This window comes from Hibiscus syriacus, unplaced genomic scaffold (assembly GCF_006381635.1).
Source record: "Hibiscus syriacus cultivar Baekdansim isolate YM2019G1 unplaced genomic scaffold, ASM638163v2 tig00111873_pilon, whole genome shotgun sequence".
NCBI classification, from domain to species: Eukaryota; Viridiplantae; Streptophyta; class Magnoliopsida; order Malvales; family Malvaceae; genus Hibiscus; species Hibiscus syriacus.
The window spans coordinates 96,368-110,725 of NW_024063206.1; the positions used below are offsets into that span (position 1 = coordinate 96,368).

Here is a 14,358-nt window from a genome sequence, read left to right on the forward strand (position 1 = left end):
GAGTATTGAGATTTTCCAAAAAGATAGAATTTATTTAAGTATAAACTCTATGAAGGAGACAAGAGCAAATACAAGATGATATTTTTCTTGAGGACCATAATCCTATTTTATAGTTTATTTAAGAATAAGTTATTATATGTAGTTATAACATTATCTCTCATCAAATTATAAATACAACTTTAATAATAACTACACTTTTATTTCTATGATACTTCTAATACCTTATGAATTTATAAATAATTTGGCACATACTTTTTTTATATTTTATGATAACAATATACATTAAAAAATATGTGACCATAATTATGGATTTTAATCCACACAACAAACTAATTCCTTTGAACCAACAAACACTGAAAAGATTCTTCTTTCGAAGAAACCAGAAAGACCCATGTTTTATACAAACAATCCGAGTCACTCTCGGAGTTACCCATCGAGCCTATAACTCTTTTCAGAAATCACAAAAAAGTATGCTAAACTTCTTACAAACAATTAAGTTTTCTTTTTCCTCATTGCAGTTTCAAAACGAATAAATTGATTACTAATGTTATCGATTTATAACAACCCAATCACTAACGTTATCGATACATTATAAATCCATCACTTGTCGTTAAAAACCGTTATTGAAAATAACAGAATACTGATGTGGTATTTTACAACCACATTGACCATACTTTTGACTTTATAAAATGTTTTTTTAATAAATCCCTCCCCCATTTTCCTCTTTTCTTTCTTTTCCTTACATTTCAGCATCTTCTAAATAACCATTAATTTTTACACCATTGATTTTCCTACTAAAAACCAAGCAATTTGTATATGTAACATTACTTCTTTAGTACATCCCAATCAACAAAAGCATTTATATCAAAATACAGTATGGGAATCACATATCATTCTTGATCTTGCCATGAACTATACCACCTGCTTCCTTGATTTTGTCCGTCCACTCTTCCTGAAAAGAAAAAATCCTCAAGAAATAAACATATATGTCATAGTAGGAGGAGAAGAAAGCCACTGCAAAGAAAGGAAATTGGGGATTGTTAGTAAAGGGTTAGGGATTAAAGACACAAAATTGGGAAATCGGAATCTGCAAGCAAGTGATGAGCATGTGAAGACATTACCATCTGGATGGAATTAATGGAACATGCCCAATTAGAGTAGCCCAATTCACCTGCATCATGAAGTTAGAAGTTGTTAGCTATAGTACATGAGATGGCAAATGGTTAGATTCCCAGTACAATGTAAAGAAATAAAACATGTAAATAGGATGATCTCATTATGCAAAATTTCAATGAAGAATTTCTTCTCTCTCAATCTCAAATTCCTCTCTTCCTTCATCTAAACCCTTTCTTCAATCCAAGATCATTACAAATTGGTATCAAGAGCCATTCTTCCTGGCACTTCGATATCTGGGCATGCCAAAAAGCAATCAAGCGCTGACATAAACATCTAACTTATCTGTTATTCAAAAGCAGATCGAGGACTTGTCTTTCTTGGTGAATTAAGCAACAGACGACTCAAATCCTCCAAAATGGTGGGAAGTAGAGAATGAAAGGATAACCACCTTGAAAAAAGGATGAATACAAATCAAGGATACGTGGAATAGATTCTAAGAAGTCTAATTGGGAGAGAAGATGAGCATGAACCAACAAGTTCAGAGGATGACCAGATGACTACTCCTACTCTTCCTAAGCCTAGCAAAAAACTATGACTATGAAAGTTGCGAATGATAAAAGTAAGTTTTCATATAAAACAAACGAGCCTGGTATCCTTAGATCTAGACTAGAGGAGATACAAACCAACCAGCAATATGTTAGATGTGATAACCAATTGGGGGAAAATAGCAACTTAAGAGCTAATCTGGGCAGTAATAAGGAGGATAGGAGGGGTTTTGTCTTAAACCCAGGGTCCTCGATCCTATACTGAAGTTAGAGTTACCATCTTTTGAGGGTAATAATCCAAGGGGTTGGTTACAAAAATGCCAGAATTTTTTTTCCCTTTATGTTGTTCCTGAATATCAGAAAGTTGAAGTAGCCGCAATGCATTTGGTAGGAAGAGCAGAATCTTGGTTTGATGCATATATTATGCAGAAGCATAGAGTTCATTGGCATGAATTTGAGGCTGATCTATTCCACAGGTTTACTGAAATATTTTTTGGATATTGTGAAAGAATTCACTAAATCGACACAAAAAGGTACAGTTGAGGAGTACCAGGAATGTTTTGAGGAACTTCAACCTCATATGCTTCTTCAAAATTCTAATTTAACTGAAGACTTTTTTGTTTCTCTGTTTGTAAGTGGTCTGAGGGAGGATTTAAAACACAAAGTAAAGGCATTGAGTCCTAGGTTATTAACGGAGGCAAGTAGGCAAGCTAAATTATATGAACTTTCAGTTGACTATGAGACAAGGAGACAGAAGATGAATCTTAAATATCCTTCTTACCTAGTGCAGTCCTCAGTTCCTAAAGCTCAATCAAATTCATCATAGTAGACTAAAAATGTACATTCCTAGAAGAGATCTACTCTTGTGGATTATAGAAGACAAAACAATCTTTGTTTCAAGTGTGGGGACAAATTTGTTCTAGGGCATCAATGTAAGCAAAAACAATTTAATGTGATGGCTGAAGTTGCTGTGGAGGAGGCAGTGGAAGGGAATTTAGAGGAAACAGAACAACAAATGATATCATAGGAAAAGAATTTGGAAATTTTAATAAATTCAATTACTGACTCGATTGGCCATAATACCCTGAGAGTTCAAGGAAGCATGCAGGGGAAGCCAGTAAATATTCTCATTGACAGTGGCAGCACTCATAGTTTTCTAACTCCTCAATGGGCACAAGTAGAGGAGACTCGTGGCTACAAATCCTTTTGCTATCATTGTTGCTAATGTTGAAAAGATATTTAGCTCTACAAGGTGCCATAATGTGAATTGGCTCATTCAAAGACATTCCTTCATTCATGATTTTAGAGTACTTCAATTAGGGGGTAGTGATATGGTGTTAGGGGTTGATTGGTTGAAGCTTTTTAGTCCTATTCTGATGGACTTTAATAATATGACTATGAGCTTCCAAAAGGAGGGTAAGCAAGTTTTAATTCAGTGTCAACAACCTTCTGCACATTTACAGTAATTTTCGGGTGCTACTTTTATGAAGTTGACTGCTAAGGATCCTGATTTGTGGGGACATATTTTAATGATGACTTTGGACACTATTCAGTCAACTGTTCCTAAGGAGTTAACCCTATTATTATAAGAAAATAGTAGTGTCTTTGCTGAACCTGAAGGTTTGCCTCCTACTAGAAATCAAGATCAAGCCATACTTTTGAAATCAGGTTCAAGCCCTGTCAATTTGAGACCCTATAGATTTGCACATCATAAAAAAGCTGAAGTAGAGAAACAAGTGGCTAAAATGTTTTCTTCCTCTATAATTCAACCTAGCAAGTGTCTCTCTGCTTCCCCTTGTCTATTAATCAAGAAAAAGGATGACACTTGGAGGTTTTGTGTTGATTACAGGCAGCTTAATAGTATGACAGTTAAAAATAAATTTCCTATTCCAATGGTGGAGGATTTGTTAGATGAACTAAATGGGGCTATGTAATTTTCTAAATTGGACCTCAGATCTGGATATTGGCCTATTAGAATTAGAGAGGAGGACATCTATAAGACAGCTTTCAGAACACGTCAAGGCTATTTTGAAATCAATGTAATGCCCTTTGGCCTTACTAATGCTCCTGCTATTTTTCAATCCCTTATGAATGATCTGTTTAACCCTCATTTGAGAAAATTTGTGCTAGTTTTCTTTGATGACATTTTGGTATATAGTCATTCTATGGAAGACCACATTAAGCATTTACAAGTTGTTTTAGAGATCTTGAAGAAGAATCAATTATTTGCCAAGATGTCCGTATGTTTTTTTGGTCAACAACAAGTAGAGTATTTGGGACATGTGATTTCAGCTACCAGGGTTGTAACAAATCCCTCTAAAGTCTTAAATCCTTAAGAGGGTTTTTGGGGTTTAACTGGTTACTACAGGAGGTTTATAAAAAATTACGGTGTCATTTGTAAACCATTAACATAAATGTTGAAGAAGAAGATTTCGTGTGGACTTCTGAAGCCAAGGCAGTATTTGAAACTCTTAAACATGCTATGTGTTGTGCTCCTGTCTTAGCCTTACCTAATTTCTCTAAATGTTTTTATCGAGTCTGATGCTAGTTCGAAGGGCATAGATGTTGTCATTTCCCAAGAAGGGAGACCAATTTCTTTTTTAAGAAAAGCTTCGAGTCCTAAAACTATTGATCTGTCAATCTATGAAAGGGAGTATCTAGGTATTCTGCTCGCCGTTTCTAAGTGGAGGCATTATTTGGAAGGGAGGCCATTTGTCATAAAAACAAATCATGAGCCCTTAAAGTACTTGTTTGAGTAAAAATTGACTACAACTATTCAAAAGAGGAGTTTGAAAAAACTTCTGGGCCTGGATTATACAATTCAGTATAGAAAAGGAAAATGTAATGTGTAGCTGATGCTCTTTCTAGGCAGTGGGAAGATCAAGGTCGCTTGCAAGCTATGAGGGTTATAAATATCATTCCTAGTTGGGTGCAGGATATTGAGGCCAATTACAGGATATTGAAGATAGTTACAAGAATGACGATTTAGCTACTGCTCAGATTTCAACATTATCAGTTAATCCTAATGTTGATGAGAAATAGAAGTATAGCAAAGGAATTTTGAGATACAATACTAGAGTCTAAATTGGAGCTGCTGGGAGTTTAAGACTGCAAATATTGACAACTCTCCATGATTCTCCTCAAGAGGGCATTTTGGAATTCAGGCAACTTACAATAGAATTAAATCCTACTTCTATTGGCCAAAACTAAAGAACATGGTAACTACGTATGTACAACACAGTGATGCGTGCCAGTAGACTAAGATTGAACATGTAGCCACACCTGGTCTCTTGCAACCTCTTCATGTTCCTACTCAACCTGGGAGGTGATCACAATGGATTTCATAGGAGGGTTGCCTATGTCATTTAAAAAAAAACTGCATCTTAGTGATAATTGATAAAGTCACTAAGTACAATCATTTCTTACCCTTATCTCATCCCTATTCAGCAACTGAAGTGGCAAAGTTGTATTTAGATCATATGTATAAACTTCATGGCCATCCTAAAATGGCCAATTTTTTTTTTATCGAGATAAGAAATTCACCAGCACCTTTTAGAAGGAACTAATGCGACAATTAGGCACTAAGACACTGTTTAGCACATATTATCACCCTCAAACAGATGGGTAGACAAAGAGGGTAAACCAGTGTCTTGAGCAGTACCTAAGGGGGCTTTGCTTCCTAAGTCCTAAACAGTGGGCCAAATGGTTATCTCATGTTGAGTGGTGGTATAACACAAATTACCACATAGCATTGAAATTAATCCATTTTCAGACACTGTATGGCCATAATCCCCCAACTATGGTTTGGAAGACAATCTCTCAAGTACAAAGTGTTAATGAGATGCTTCACAATCGAAGAAAAAAAATATTAAAAGATCAACTAGAACAGGCTCAAAATAGGATGAAGCAGCAAGTAGATAAGAATCGCTCAGAACGACAGTTTGAAGTTAGGGAAGAGGTGTACCTGAAACTATAGCCATATCGACGTAATTTATTTTCCCTGTGCAAGAATATTAAGTTAGCAGCAAGATTTTATGGCCCATATAAATAATTGCAGAAGATTGGGGAAGTGGCGTATCGCCTCAACTTACCGAAGGATTCGCATTTGCATCCAGTGTTTCATGTGAGCCTTTTAAAGAAATAACTGGGAGATTCGGTTGTTGTTGCAACGAGCCCACCTGCGATGAAAGAAGATGATCAGTTTCAGATTGCTCCATTGAAAATTGTGGGCAAACGGATTGTGAATCAAGACAACAAGCCTGTGACTCGGCTATTGATTCGTTGGGTCAATCTCGACTCTGATCATGAAACTTGGGAGGACTACACTGTTATGAAGTCCCAATTCCCATAGTTTGATCCTTGGGGTCAAAGATCATTTCAAGGAGAGGGTACTGTCACAGTAGGAGGGGAAGACAGCAGCTGCGAAGAAAGGAAATTGGGGATGGTTACTCAAGGGTTAGGGATTAAAGACACAAAATTGGGAAATTGGAATCTACAAGCACGTGATGAACATGTAAATACATTACCCATCTGGATGGAATTAAAGGAACAAGCCCAATTAGAGCAGCCCGATTCACCTACATAAGGAAATTAGAATTTGTTAGCTATAGTACATGAGCTGAGAAATGGTTAGATTCCCAGTACAATGTAAAGAAATAAAACATGTAAATGGGATGATCTCATTATGCAAAATTTCAATAAAGAATTTCTTTTCTCTCAATCTTAAATTCCTCTATTCCTTCTTCTAAACCCTTTCTTCAATCCAAGATCTTTACAATATATTCATGTTTATCGTGGAAAAAAATTTGAATAACACTTCAGTATAATTTAAAATATAGTGCAAAAGATATTACCATGGACTCCTGAGGCAATCCAACCATGGCAACTTTTAAATCTGCCAAGTTTTCAACATTTGAGATTGAGCATTAAGAGCTTGACTCGAAGAAGCTGATGGTGGAGGCATGATGAAAACAGGTTTTCCATTTTTTTTATCTAAACCACTGTAGAAGTTTGAGTCAGTGAAATGTTACAATCTAAATAATTTAGTATGGATCTTAGTGGAATACCTTGTTAAGAAATTCATTATTTGTTTCATCTAGGACTTGCCATTTCCCTTTAGGACGTTCAGATTGACAAGTAGAGTAAGAACACCTGTTTCATTCCGAAATGTAGCCATGGCAGCTATGCTTGCCTCCAGAATACATAGGACATTTACCAAGAGCTCTAAACATCATCCCATCAACGTTAGATAGAATTATACCAAGAGAATCCTTTTAATTTTATGTCCATCATGGCATAGAATACATTCTCATGGTTAAAAGATGGAGACTTTCCCATCTAGGCGACCTTTTCACTTTAGTAATTTTGAATTTATTTTTCAACGTTAAGTGATACTTATCACATTCTAGTAATTTTAAACTTTTTTTAAAAAATAATAAAATTATTATATTTATAAAAAAACTCAAATTTCTCTTAAATTACAAAAAAACCTCAAATCTTTAAAAATCCTAAATCTCTATGTAACATCCAAATCTGATCAGACCTGAGGTCCAGAAGATTTGGATATTACACAAAACCACCATAGTGGCTAAACTCTTTACTCTTTTTCAAAAGTGTTTCACAAAAACATAACTTTCATCCATAATAATAAAAACGTAAACATTTTGGTTCTACAAAGGGAGCTCCTAAAATAACATTTCAAATACATTAAGTTTATCAAAGAGTTATGACTCAATTATACAAAAAGGGTATATGAGATACATGCCTACTGAAAAAATAGACGTACTCCGTAGCTTGTTGAAATCTAGAATCCACAACCCGATAATAAACTCTTCAATCGACATCTACTAACCTGCGTGAACTAAAATGGGCCTCACCAAGTATTCTTGCCCTCAATTTCCCATTAGCCGACACACATAATCAGTTTTGATAATACCACACACTTTCATCCTTTAACTCGAACTCAAGTTCGATTCATAATCCTTTAATAGCTCGACCCAACAACATTGTCTTAGGTTCGATTCCTTCTAGGTAAGTAAATATTTAAGGCTTTTATGGTCAGTGAAGATGTAACGTTTCTCTCCGAAGAGGTAATGTCCCCAAATCTTCAGTACAAAGACCACGACTGCAAGCTCTAAATCATGGGTGGGGTAGTTACGTTCGTATGGTTGGAGTTGTCAAGATGCATAAGCCACTACCATTCTCTCTTGCATAAGGATGCATCACAACTTGTTTAAGGAAGCGTTGCTAAATATTGTATCGTCACTATTGGATTCTGGCTAGAATAAAAGCGGTGCCTGAGTCAAGACCTCTTTCAACTTATTCGAAACTCTACTAACATTTTTCATCCCAAACAAAGGTTACATCCTTTAAAAGAAACATAGTTATAGGGGCAACGATCATAGAGAGCCCCTTAACAAAGCGATAGTAATAACCGGCAAATCCAAGGAAAATACGTACCTTGGATACAATTCATGATAGTTCTCACTCAACCACAACCTAAATCTTCTATGAATCCATTCTAATTCCTTTTTAGCTATTACATGGCCTAATAAGAACACTTATGTTAACCAAAACTAGTATTTACTAAAATTCACGTACAATTGGTGTTCCTTAAGTGTATAAAGGGTGATACAGAGATGGCGATCGTGATCATTCTCCGACTAAGAATACACTAGGATGTCGTCGATGAAAACCACTACAAATTGATCCAAGTAAGGGTGGAAAACTAGATTCATTATATCCATAAATGTTGTTGGTGCATTAGCAAGTCCAAATGACATCACTAGAAACTCGTAGTGACTATACTTGGTTCTAAATGCAATCTTCTCTACATCGATCTCCTCAAACTTTAACTGATAGTACCCAACCTCAAATATATATTAGAGAATACCCCAACTCATCTAATATGGTCAAACAAAACATCGGTCCTTGGAAGTGGATATCGATTCTTGACCGTCAACTTGTTCAGTTGACGATGGTCGATACATAACCTCGTTGACCTATCTTTCTTCTTTACAAAAAACATCGATGCTCCCCACGATGATATACTTGAATGAATAAACCCTCGGTCTAATAATTCCTGAATCTAGGCCTTAAGCTCTTTTAACTCGATCGATGCCATGGGATATAAAGCGATAGACACCAAGATCGCTCCTGAAAATACCTCGATTGCAAATTCCAACTCGTGATCCAATGGTAAGGCTAACAATTTCTCTATAAATACATCAGGAAAGTCGCTTATGGTAAGGATATCCCTAAGTGTCGGGCTTAAGACTCTAATGTCTTTCACATAGGCTAGGAACACTTTGTAACCCCGAGTAATCAATCTCTAAGCAGCTAAGGCTAAGATGATCCTATATGTACTTAAGAACCTATCATTAGCCATTACAATCTTGGTACCATCTTCGAGCCTAAGCTTGAGTTACCTAGCTTTACATTTTAAACTCGAGACATGCACCGATAACCAGTTCATTCATATGATCAAATCAAACTCTTGAAAAGGCAATACCATAAGGTCGACAGAAATGATTTAACCCTGAAATTTTATCAAACATCTATAGAGAAAAGTACATATAACCTAAAGAACTTTAAACTTTAACCTTGATCTCAACATCTTCGAGTGAAATATCTCACTCTTGGATAATTTTACAATATATGTATGAATAAGTAGAACCCAAATAAATCAAAGTAGTTACAGGAGTACCAAAAACAATAAAGATGCTTGAGATTACATCTGCTGGCTCATACTCTTCTTGGGCCTTCACTACGTATTACTTCAAGATAACCTTAGTCTCCAATCCATCTACAAATCTGGCATTACCCCTAATCTGATACCTAATATTGAATCGATATCCCTATGGACTGATCTTCGACCACTCTAAATTGTCTGAATTTCTCTTTGAGCAACTGGTGGTGTTGCGCTCTCCGCCTCAAGATAGTCTCGAATGTAATGCTCTAGTGAACCATAATTGAAGCATGTCTGTGAAATTTGGTGGCACTCTCTAGTATGCCACTTACCGCAATGCTCATATAAGGAAGGTTGTACCCTCTACCAGAACTTTTTGTGCTCGCAATTGAGTCCAAGCTCAAAATACTCCTACGATGCTTCGACCCCTGACGGTGCCCTGAACTCTACCCCGTCCTTAGAGACTACAATGATGGGGACCTCCTCACTTCTCGAGAATCCTTGGCCCTCTTGGTTGAAGTATGGGTCAGTCTAATAGAATCCAATGCTATCCTGTTTTGACCTCCTAAACTACCCCTCAGGTGGGCTCTTATCGACTGTAGTTTTTCAATTGCCTTAGCCTAGCAAGTCAACTCTGTAAAGATCCTAGGGGATCAATAGTCAAGTGGGTAAGGATATTAATATGTAGACCCTCTCTAAACTTATATGAGATAAAGTTCTCATTCGCTACCAACTCAGGCACATAGCGGCTCAGGCGGAGAAAATCATGATTGTACTTCATCACAGACCGATCACCTTGAATTAGGTGTGTGAACTAATCCACCAAATCATCAATGTGGGCTTCTCTAACGTACTTATATTTGAACTCTTCTATAAAGTACTCTCAAGTTGTCTTCTCATACCCTAAAGCTAGCTTGACTATCACCACTAGGTAATGGCATCACCCTTAAGCAGCATGGTGACGCACTCGAGTTTACCATTCGGGGTAAGGTACATCTTTATGAGAGTGTAGAGGGTCTCATGAAGCCACTAATCGAATACAATAGGATCATCATCCTCGGAACCAAAGAAGTTCATAGTCTTGTAGCACTTGAGTCATTTTACTTATGATTTTTGAGATGTTACGAGTGGTGGAGCGAGTTGGGTAGGTGCGGTGGGTTCCCTTGGAATAACCTCAACAATGTTCCTAAGGGAAGCTATGAGGTCTTAGAAAAAGTGGCCTCTTCTCCTCTTTCATCATCCGGGACACCCAAATCCTTTAAGTCTAGAACGAATTCATCCCAGTATCTCTGGTAAGTGAAATGTAATTCTCATTACGACCCTCTTGACTGGTGCGGGATCATCGATCATATCTTGTAGAATTTAAGAAAAGATGAATCATTATCACTATTCTAGATAAATAATACTCTTAAAGCTATAGGGGCATGCACATCATTGACACTTATTGACTCTAACTCGCAGGCCCTATGAACGACTAAACCCGACTCTGATACCACTAAATGTAATACCCAAATTCAATCCAACCCGAAGTTTGGAAGAATTAGATATTATGCGAAATCACCAGAGTGGCTAACCTTTTTACATTTTTTAAAAGTGTTTCACAAAAACATAAGTTTCATCCATAATAAGAAAATTTTAAGCATTTTGATTTTATAAGAAGAGCTCCCAAAATATCATTTCAAATACATCAAGTTTATCAAAGAGTTATGCCTCAATTATACAAAAAAGGTATGTAAGATACATACCCACTAAAATAAACGACATGTATTCTATAGCTTGCTAAAATATGGAATCCACAACCCTATAATAAGCACCTCAATCGACACTTACTAACCTACAAATAAAAATAAATTATGAACGTTGAGTCACGAGCTCGGTGCCAAAAGATAACTTTACTATATTACATGAATCTATTAGCTATGAATGCTAACAAGTTCAGTCATGTGAAAACAAAATACATCATGCATAAATTATAGAAAGATATCGAACATAATACAATGTATGAGTATATCACTGTATATACATATATTGTGGCTTTGACATCGAATAACGGAAGTGCCTTAACACTAATACTAAAGAGACTTATCATTAATACAAAAGTACTTTTGCACTGATACTAAAGTGTATCATCACTGATAGGAAATATTCAGACATCTTATTACACAAATATTAGGCAAACATTCATATATTCAAGTAGCTCAAGCATCCTCGTTATTTCCCGAGTATCAAACAATGGCTAGTTTTATGTCATCATAGTTGATATCATTTCTTGTTGTAACTGTATTAATTACAATTCTCACCTGTAGTTTTATTAGACAAGTACCAACGACTCTTAATTCCCTTCTCGAACACTTGAATCAAATTGAGTTTCTTACCCAATCCAGGATGAGGGTATTGATATTAAGTCATTCAGTATCAATACTGACCCTTGAGTACCAATACTCACCCTTGGTATCGATACTAAAAATGGCTATTGGATTTTAAGAGGTATAGGTAGTATCGATACTCCTAGCTAAATTATCAATACTTCTATACTGGGATATCGATACTATCCTGAGTATCTATACAAAATTTTTCTTCGATGTTTTGAAAATTAATTTAATATATATACTCTTACTGAGAGTATCGATACTTCACCCTCAATATCGACGCTCTTATAAGTACCGATACTAAAATTGGATACTGGAGTCTGAATTTCTATGCAAGTATCGATACTATGCCTAGAGTATTCATACTCATTGTTGTAGTTTCGACACCATAATAATGGGTATCGATACTCCTAGCCCAAAACACCCTTTGTCTTATGCTACACAAAGAATAGTATCAGTATTGTTCATTCAGTATCGATATTCCAACCTATAAATGCTTTATTTTTAGCACGAAAATGTCCCCCAACTTTCTTCACAATTATTTCACCCTTAAACATTAATGAAGTTTTATGGGAGTTCGAATGCATCATTATAGGTCATTGTAGAGCAATATAAACATCAAATATCTCATTTCCCTTATAAATCACAACAACCCATTTTTGTACCCATGAACACAACAAGCAAGCAAATCATAACCTAACGATCTATAAGTGGTATAGGTGAGTTATGAATGTGTTACCTCATTATTAGATGTTGGAATTCGTCCTTAAAGTCACCCAAGCACCAACTTCTCCTTGTTCTTGCTTTTGAAACTTTCCCCAACTTCTCTCACTAACCGAAGACAATGAAGAAGATTACTAATGTTCTTAAAGACTTTAAATGAATATAAACATGATTCTAAACACCTAAGGATGAATTAGAAACATTATAGGGCCCTAAAACCAAAAACATCTTTAAAACCCTCCTCCATTGCCACCATAGCCAAAGATTGAGAATGTGTTCTTAAAAAGGAGCTCTAGAGAAGGAGATTGTAGTTCTTACATTTAGAAATTAAGTCTGAGGTTGTTGAGTAATAAAGTTACTACCTTTGGGATATTTGGAAGGGAGAAAAAAAAAGAACAAATGAAGAATAAGATAAGGGGAATATATTATCTTCCTAACGTGTGACATATGTACAATTAAGGGGAATTAGCTTTTGATTCAAACAATAGTTAAATTATTCTTTCGGTCCTCGTTATTTTGATCTCAAATAAAAATAACTCTTTTTAACATCTTATGGGCCTAAGTTCAAGCCCAAACCAACCCATACTTGACCCAATTACCTCTTAAGAGTCTACCATGCATTCTAAGCCCATAAAGGTTTACACGAAACTACTAACCCAGTTCTAGGGGTGTTACTCTCTAACTTTAACCCGACATCGCCCTTGCCGACCACCGCCATTATCACTGATGTAGTCCCTGTCATTTTCCTAGTTATTCACTGCCATAGTTTCTGTAGATTGGTCTTTGGGATTGCGATTTTCATCCTACGGTTCGTAGGGTTCAAAACATCATTTGGTCGCGATTTCATAGGGGTATTGATCATCGGAGGGAGGTGAGGTTGGATGGAGCTTCATCGATGGCAAAGGGTAACGACCATCTTGAATTTAGTGGTTGAAATGAGGATTTTTAAAGTTTTGGGGCTATTTCAAAATTTTTGTGTTTTTAAATATAAATATAAATTTTTTAATTTTAAATGAAACTTTTAAAATTACCAAAATGTAACACATACCACTTAAAGGAGAAAATTAACGGCGTTTACGACCCAAACACTTAAAGTGGTATGTTTCTAACGTTAGACACCTGGATCATTTCAAAAAAAGTTTAGGCACCTATTCTTGAAAAGCGCTATATTTTAGGCACTTACTTTATAATTAAGCCTTTTTATATATCGATAACTTTAGTAATCAATATATTATAAATCGATAACGTAAGTGACCGTTTACATAGTTTATCCTTATTTGTTTCTCTTTTAAATTTGTTTTAATTTTATTCTTCATTTTCAAATTTTTAAATCCAAATTTCATATGAAGTTCTATTTCATTTGGAAATTATATTTGGGAGCATCGAAGTTATTTAGAAGGCGTTATCAACCCTTAAAATTTGATCATGAAATTTGAATATTTTTTCAATTAACTACTTATTTTATTGATGATTATATTCGCCTCTTTTAATAATGTTTTATTATTGTGTCCATCTTTAAAAACATTTCCCCCTTTTTATTTTCACTAACTTTTTATATTCTTTCTTTTTAAAAATTATATTACTTGAATTTCACTTTTGTATTTCGAGTATTCAAAACTTGGAAGATAGCATGAACCATGATGGACAATGTCTGTTATTGCGATCACACAAGTGAATTTACTTTTAAAACAGTGATTTACGCAACACAATTATCGTAGTCTTTTATTTTATTTATTTATTTATTATCATTTTTTTATACTCAGTGAACATTTTGTCACGATATATGTGCCAACAACATTCAAACCCTTTATTATTGATAGGAAACAAGCAAATAACAAAGACGAACAGTTTATCCTATCGACCAAATATACCTACTCAATTATAGATAGATCAACAAAACGAATAAATAATTAGAAAT

General features: G+C 35.4%; 1 long non-coding RNA gene across 3 annotated transcripts; it reads right to left on the minus strand.

Moving 5' to 3' along the window:
• Positions 1–571: 571 nt before the first annotated feature.
• On the minus strand, positions 572–5,839 carry LOC120172608. 3 transcript variants are annotated; one of them, XR_005520982.1, is made up of 5 exons: positions 5,753–5,839; positions 5,626–5,661; positions 4,944–5,017; positions 1,122–1,171; positions 572–1,014 (listed from the first exon to the last, which is right to left on the minus strand). It is a non-coding gene; the product is annotated as an uncharacterized LOC120172608 (long non-coding RNA). The 3 variants fall into 3 exon arrangements; XR_005520980.1 differs by lacking the exon at positions 4,944–5,017 and having other exon boundaries at positions 572–952; XR_005520981.1 differs by lacking the exon at positions 4,944–5,017.
• Between the last annotated feature and the right edge of the window lie 8,519 nt (positions 5,840–14,358).